An 8,214-nucleotide genomic window follows, 5' to 3' on the forward strand; every position below is an offset into this window, starting at 1 on the left:
CAACCCCAGGTTTCTCTTCAGCACTGTAGCCAGGCTGACAAAAGTCAGAGCTCTACTGAGCCAACAATCCCTTTAACATTAACTAGTAATGACTTCATGAACTTCTTCACAAATAAAATTCTTATCATTAGAGAAAAAATTACCAATAATCATCCCACAGATGTAATATTATCTACAGCTACTCTTAGTACCATCGATGTTAAGTTGGACTCTTTTTTTCTCCAATTGATCTTTCTGAGTTAACTTCAATAATTAATTCCTCCAAACCATCAACGTGTCTTTTAGACCCCATTCCTACAAAACTGCTCAAAGAAGTCCTGCCATTAATTAATTCTTCGATCTTAAATATGATCAACCTATCTCTAATAATCGGCTATGCACCACAGGCCTTCAAGCTGGCTGTAGTTAAACCTTTACTTAAAAAGCCATCTCTAGACCCAGCAGTCTTAGCTAATTATAGGCCAATCTCCAACCTTCCTTTCATATCAAAAATCCTTGAAAGAGTAGTTGTCAAACAGCTAACAGATCATCTGCAGAGGAATGGCTTATTTGAAGAGTTTCAGTCAGGTTTCAGAGCTCAGCACAGCACAGAAACAGCTTTAGTGAAGGTTACAAATGATCTTCTTATGGCCTCTGACAGTGGACTCATCTCTGTGCTTGTCCTGCTAGACCTCAGTGCTGCGTTCGATACTGTTGACCATAATATCCTATTAGAGCGATTAGAACATGCTGTAGGTATTACAGGTACTGTGCTGCAGTGGTTTGTATCATATCTATCTAATAGACTCCAATTTGTACATGTAAATGGAGAGTCCTCTTCACCCACTAAGGTCAGTTATGGAGTTCCACAGGGTTCAGTGCTAGGACCAATTCTATTTACATTGTACATGCTTCCCTTAGGCAGCATCATTAGAAGACATAGCATAAATTTTCACTGCTATGCAGATGACACGCAGCTCTATCTATCCATGAAGCCAGGTAACACACACCAATTAGTTAAACTGCAGGAATGTCTTAAAGACATAAAGACCTGGATGGCCGCTAACTTTCTGCTTCTTAATTCAGATAAAACTGAGGTTATTGTACTCGGCCCTGAAAATCTTAGAAATATGGTATCTAAGCAGATTCTTACTCTGGATGGCATTACCTTGGCCTCCAGTAACGCTGTGAGGAACCTTGGAGTCATTTTTGACTAGGACATGTCCTTCAATGCACATATTAAACAAATATGTAAGACTGCTTTCTTCCATTTGCGCAACATCTCTAAAATTAGAAATATCCTGTCTCAGAGTGACGCTGAAAAACTAGTTTATGCATTTATTACTTCCAGGCTGGACTACTGTAATTCATTATTATCAGGATGTCCTAAAAACTCGCTGAAAAGTCTTCACCTAATCCAAAATGCTGCAGCAAGAGTACTGACAGGGACTAGAAAGAGAGAGCATATTTCTCCTGTTTTGGCTTCCCTTCATTGGCTTCCTGTTAAATCCAGAATTGAATTCAAAATCCTGCTCCTCACATACAAGGTCTTAAATAATCAGGCCCCATCTTATCTTAATGACCTTGTAGTACCATATCACCCTATTAGAGCACTTCGCTCTCGCTCTGCAGGCCTACTTGTTGTATTTAAAAGTAGAATGGGAGGCAGAGCCTTCAGTTTTCAGGCCCCTCTTCTGTGGAACCAGCTTCCAGTTTGGATTCGGGAGACAGACACTATCTCTACTTTCAAGATTAGGCTTAAAACTTTCCTTTTTGCTAAAGCATATAGTTAGGGCTGGACCAGGTGACCCTGAATCCTCCCTTAGTTATGCTGCAATAGACGTAGGCTGCCGGGGATTCCCATGATGCACTGAGTTTTTCCTTTCCAGTCACCTTTCCCACTCAGTATGTGTTAATAGACCTCTCTGCATCGAATCATATCTGTTATTAATCTCTGTCTCTCTTCCACAGCATGTCTTTATCCTGTTTTCCTTCTTTCACCCCAACCGGTCGCAGCAGATGGCCGCCCCTCCCTGAGCCTGGTTCTGCCGGAGGTTTCTTCCTGTTAAAAGGGAGTTTTTCCTTCCCACTGTCGCCAAAGTGCTTGCTCATAGGGGGTCATATGATTGTTGGGTTTTTCTCTGTACCTATGAAGCGCCTTGAGGCGACTTTTGTTGTGATTTGGCGCTATATAGATAAAATTGAATTGAATTGAATATTTGAAGCTATTTTTATTTTTGTATGATACCTGATTTATATGGAATATGGCTGAAGTAAACTAAAGTCTAAAATACTTAGTCATTTGTTTAATAGTAATTTAACATTATATAATTCACATATAAAACTATGAATTTTAATTTTAAATGGTTTAAAAGCATGTAGAATAGCACATGTAGGCAAGTATATTTCTCCTTTTTTTTATCAAGAAGCAAAGGCAAAAAGGGAAAAAAAAGAAACAGGGCAGGGTTCGGTGGTTGAAACACCCGTCCCCACCAATGCCAAAACCAAATCTACGCCCTTGGGTGTTCATTTAATTTGGCACAAATCTTTGTTTGCCTTGTTATTAACATTACTTTTGTAATGCACTATCGCCATCTACTGGAGACGCTCCATACTGCAGAATGAAATCATTTTCTATCTTCTTTGAAGCACTTGAAATCAAAAGTGAACTAAAGGTGTTTTAGATTACACTCTGAAAAAATTACATTTACCTTGTTGTGTCTTATTCAGTAATAACAAAACTAAACATTTTTGTCAAAAGTTTACTTCCAAACATGGAAAAACAACTGAAACGAGTTGTACAGTTTTCTGATGCTGTGATTCATACATCATATCATGCTACACTACATTTGTATTGTTTTTGTCATTTTTTTTCAGGAATTAAATAAACTCAAAGAAAGATTTGTAGTCATTTCATTCACTAGTATTAATGTTATCTAGAAATAAAATCACATCACAAATAAATCATCTCTCACTCTTCTCTTAAAAATCCAGGTGTTTGCTCAGGTTTATACCCTTGTTTTGGAAAGTATCAATGATTAAAATTTTCACCAAAATTCACCAAAACAATCACAACAACAGTTGCCTCAAGGCACTTTATATTGTAAGATAAAGACCCTACAATAATACAGAGAAAACAGAGAACACCCACAATCGTATGACCCCCTAAGAGCAAGCGCTTTGGCAATATCAGGAAGGAAAACCCCCCGTTTAACAGGAAGAAACCTCCAGCAGAACCAGGCTCATGGAGGAGCGGCCATTTGCCACGACTGGTTGGAGGTGACGGGAGGAAATCGGGACAATGACACGCTGTGGAAGAAAGCCTGAGATTATACATAACTAATAATTAAATATAGAGAGATGTATAAACACGTAGTGATTGAAAAAGCTGACTGGAAGAAGAAACACTGAGTGCATCATGAGAATACCCCAGCTGCCTAAACCTATTGCAACGTAACTGAGTATTCTGTCCCTCGGATTAATTCTGAGGTTTGTTACAGGACAGGTCATAGTCATTCTTGCTGTAAGTAACTGAATAGATGTGTCAACAACTATGTTTTTTCCTGGCCTGCTCATGGCAAAAGCCTGCCATCTAGTGGGTCAACAGCAGAAACTCGTAGTAAGGGGAGAGAAGGAGAGTTTTGCTCGGAGCACTTAGCAGGGAAGGTCCGGTGCTTCGTGCCTCTGACGATTCCTGCTTCTGTTGCTCTTGAGATGGCATAATCTTTTTACAAGAATGAAAGTATGCTCTCTCCTTCTCTCGCTGCCAAAGCTGTTTCCTGTTAAAAGGGAGTTTTTCCTTCTCACTGTTGCCAAGTGCTTGCTCACAGGCTATGTTAACTATTGTAGTCACTCAGTGAGAGTCCTGGAAGGGACAGAAGTTGAGGGCTATTACATTTTGAGCTTGTCCACTCTTTTACTCTTCAGTTAAGTTGGATTTGGATTTTAAAGGTTCTGTTCAGATTTCCTGGAGGATTTTTAATCTAGCTGCCTGATATAACTAAAGATTTGCAGCCTCTCATTTCAACCCAGCTGCATATCTGCTGGGACCTTTTTACATAATCAATACTTCCTAATACATTAGGAAGTATTATTAGAACACACAGGATGCATTTCCAATGCAATGCAGCTGATAGCCAGTTATGGTTATCTATGAAGTCAGATGACACAAATAGGACATGTCTTATAGCCATAAAGGCCTGGATGACCTCAAATTTTCTGCTTCGAATTCAGACAAAACTAACCCTAAAATTCTTAAAAACCCGGCATCTAACCAGATACTTACTATGGATGGCATTACCTTGGCCTGTAGTGACACTATGAAGATTTTTGATCAGCCAAAATGATGGACACCACACATCAACTGCATAAAAAGCAAATTTTTAAAAAAAAAAGAAAAAAAAAAAGCCCAACAAAAGTCAAATATGTTGTCAGTTCAGTGGTAATGTGTAGTGTGTGTTGCTGTGCTGTGTAAAGCAAACAACATTCAAATAAGCCCGAATGACCTGAAAGACTGAGGGAGGCCAAATACAGCCTCAACATTACTCTAAATAAAACTCCCCTAATCCAAGTAGCCCCCAAACCTGGATGTGGACACAGAGGCCTGAGGGCCATCTCACACATTTATTCAGAATAAAACAGGTTTTTGTGTTTGTGTACTCGAGGACGTCAACATAACATGTTCGAGTACCCAGTAAACATCAGTGCAGACAGCTGTTCATAAAAATGTCATAAAAACATGCTTAAACTACTTAAACCAGCCATTGTGACCATTGCTGCAGAGCAGAATGAACAATACTGATGGGGACTATGAGGGTTTGTAGTTTAATTCCTGCTCTTGCAGGATCAGTGAGTGTCTGTTTAAAGATAAACCTCATTAACAAACTTAAACCTCTGCTCCCCCACGACATCACCAACACTTCTGCAGGACAGAACCCCCTGATTTAATCTACCATAATGCTCTCTGTTCTGTTGTCATGGCAACATGAAGTCAAAAAATACAAATACAAAAATGCAAAAGAACAGGAGGACAACAAGACAGGCAGCTGGAAGAGCTTTTGAAGCAGGAAAACTTTTCTGGATTTATCTTAACTTAACTGGAAATTTTGCTAAACAAGTCAAGCTGGAAACAAGGAGACAGCTGGTTGGATTATATCTGAGGACAGGACGCATGAAGGAGAAGCATGAGGAGAGAGAAAACAGCAGAGAGATGGTGTGGAGCTAATCGTGGATCAAGTCAAAGAAGCAAGCATCAAAACTGTGAGTAGACATCACACACCAAGAGCTAAAATTACTGTGCTGATGAAGGAAACATTAAATTTGGTTAGTTTGGGGTCTGGAGCTTCAGGTTTGGGGGTTCAGTTGGTCTCAAAATTGAGGAAAGAAAAAAACATGTTTCTTTCAAAAAGTTGTTGGAGGATTCTTACTGTAAGAAATGAAAATTAAACCATGTGTTAAACTGATAATAAAAAATACAAAAAACCCAGAAAGTTTAAACGTCTGGGTGGATCTGCTTTTTTTTTTTTTAAGTTGAATTTGGTTTAATCACATTGGAAAAAGAAAATTGGAGGATCAAGACAATAATGTGGCAAAATTTACTGTTTCCTTAATCACAACAATAATTTTGATCTGAACTGAAAATGTTGAAATGGGTTATTTTCTTTCTTCTCTACTGATCACTGTGTTCAATCTTCAGTTACTTGTCTCCATTAATGCTAATGGTACTTTTTAAAAATGCAGTATACTTTTAATTTTGTAGAAAAGGCTCTGCACCTGTGAAAATAAAAAATAGGTATCCACAGCCCAGAGGTCACTGCAGATCAAAGTAGCTAAGCCCTGGTTAACTATAATTATATTACAGGAGGTGATAAATATGGGAATGATTGAAAGAAACAAAGATCTGGTTAAAGATTTGGCTTTCTTATTGAAAGAGATGGAAACTATTCCCTGTGTGACACTGAGAAAAAACTGAAAGCTTAATAGATCTGGAGGTCCAGCTGTTATTACACAAATGTGCAAATGTATTTTGATGAAATTAGGAAGAAAAAAAGTGGGATGTTTAAAAAATAAAATGGCAAATTTAATTTTGTATTAGACGACAAAATGATGTTGGTTTGTGCTGATGTCTTTGGAAAAAGGTTTGGTCACTAATAAGTTGAGATTTAACAGGACAAACTGAGGGGAGGTAATATAATGTACACAGTAGCTCTAATGGCTGTAAATGGGCATCTGTACACCTGTAGATATTTTATCAAACATCAATCATAATTTGGGATCAATGTGAGTTTTAAACATTGAAATTTCTTTATATTTCTGACTAATTTACAAAATATGAAAAAGAATTTGAGTATTTTTTTTAAAAAAAAACAAGACATTTCTAATTGACTTCAAACTTTTGAGCTGTAGTGTAGATTGCAATGATAGTGTATAGTTATCTATTATAGAAGATGATATAGAAGTATGAGGACAGGGAGACACTGTTAAAATGTTATGAGCTGTCTTGCTGCAGAGAAAGTGGAGTGTGTCATCCTTGAAATGCTCCCTAGATAGGCAGCTGGCAGGACTGAATGATGCTCTGCCTCTGTGGTCAAGTACAGACATAGGCCTTAAGCAACCATGAGCCACTGATGAGCGTGACAGATTAGGAAGCAGGCATAAAGTTAGACACCTGTGGACTTGTTAGGCAGATTTTGCCATTAGAGTTAAAACACTTCAACTCAATTTTTGATGATAGACACAACTAAAAAAATCCTGATCAGATACAGACACATGTACACAATACACACTACTGCTCAAAAGTTGTGGTCAGATTGAAACATTCTTGTTTCATTTATGAATTTACATTTGCTTTAACGTAATATTACATGAAGTTTATCAGTAATGTTTTCACAGATGTGTTTTTAATGAATTATTTATGGTAAATCACTCATGATGTGTTAGGAAATGTCTACACAGTTATACATGGGCCCATTTTAGTATCAATCATGTGCAAATTTGATTTAATGTGAATATAAAGCAAAAATGGGATGATCCATCACAAACCTCACAGATTTACTGTTGTTAATCTGCACAATGATGCTGGTTTGTGCTGATGTCTTTGGAAAAAGTTGTCTTGACTGAAACACTGGGATTTAAAGAGACATCTGGTAACAAAATGTGCCACTGAAACACAACAGGTATTATTGCTGAAAATGGTCCTCTGTAGATGTCATGGTCCCTGAGCCCTCTTTCCTTGGCCTGCTTTTCTCTCTCTCTCCTCTGTCCGTGTGCTCGTCTGTTTCAGGGGATGCCCCTCCTCCTTCCTGTCGTTCAGTCACTTGTCAACAATCAGCTGATTGCTCCCCTGCTCCTCATGAGGTCTTCATGCTGGCTTCTCAACAACCACATCATTGCATCACCAAGGTAATGTATCAGGCCACAGTCATGTAACATTTTCCATCAGTTCTTGTCTTTGCTCACTCTCTGTTTCTGTCCAGACCTTTCAGCTTTTTCGGATCCCTGCAATCTTCTATGACAGTGTCTGAGTGTGCCTTCAGACAGCCTGCAGTACCTCTGCCCGTCTCCTGGAGCCCACAGTGTTTATCCTGTATTCATAACTATCTGCAAATAAACCTGTGAAACTTTACCACAGTGTCTCATCATCATTCTGTTGTTTTCATAACAGTACGCCTATGTAGATATTCCACTAAATCTCATTCGTGATTTGTCATAAATGTTACCATTAATCGTTGATATTTCTTTATACTTCCGATTCATTTGTAAAACATAAAAAAAGAATCTTACTGTTGTTAGAAAATAAAACATTTCTAATTCTCAACAAACTTTTGAGCTGTAGTCTAGATTGCAATAATAGTTATTGTTTATAGTAGATGATATAGAAGTATCAGGACGGGGAGTGAATAAAAGTTATGAGCTGTGTGGCAGCAGAGAAAGTTGTTCACTCCGGTGATTCTTTGAGCTTCTAAAAGTCTAATGGGAGGCTGAGCCTTCAGCTTTCCTGTCCCTCTCCTGTGTAACCAGACATGCTTTCTTCTTTTAAACATTAAATTCATAACTTTGCTTTTTGATCAATCTTATAGCTACAGCTGGATCAGCTGACCCTGATTCATCCTTTAGTTATGCTGTTATAGGCCACAACTGCTGATGAACTTCCCATCATGCACTGAGCACTTCTGCTCCACTTCTGTCTTTTACTCTCAGCGTGTTAATTTATCACTGCTGCATGTCAGTAACGTT

At 38.3% G+C, this 8,214-nt stretch overlaps 1 long non-coding RNA gene across 1 annotated transcript; it reads left to right on the top strand.

The window, feature by feature from the left end:
* The first annotated feature begins 4,782 nt into the window (after nucleotides 1-4,782).
* LOC109201810 (uncharacterized) lies at nucleotides 4,783-7,590 on the top strand. Its single transcript, XR_002061740.2, has 3 exons — nucleotides 4,783-5,238; nucleotides 7,262-7,380; nucleotides 7,455-7,590. It is a non-coding gene; the product is annotated as an uncharacterized LOC109201810 (long non-coding RNA).
* Nucleotides 7,591-8,214: the final 624 nt, after the last annotated feature.

This window comes from Oreochromis niloticus, linkage group LG4 (assembly GCF_001858045.2).
Source record: "Oreochromis niloticus isolate F11D_XX linkage group LG4, O_niloticus_UMD_NMBU, whole genome shotgun sequence".
Lineage (NCBI taxonomy): Eukaryota > Metazoa > Chordata > Actinopteri > Cichliformes > Cichlidae > Oreochromis > Oreochromis niloticus.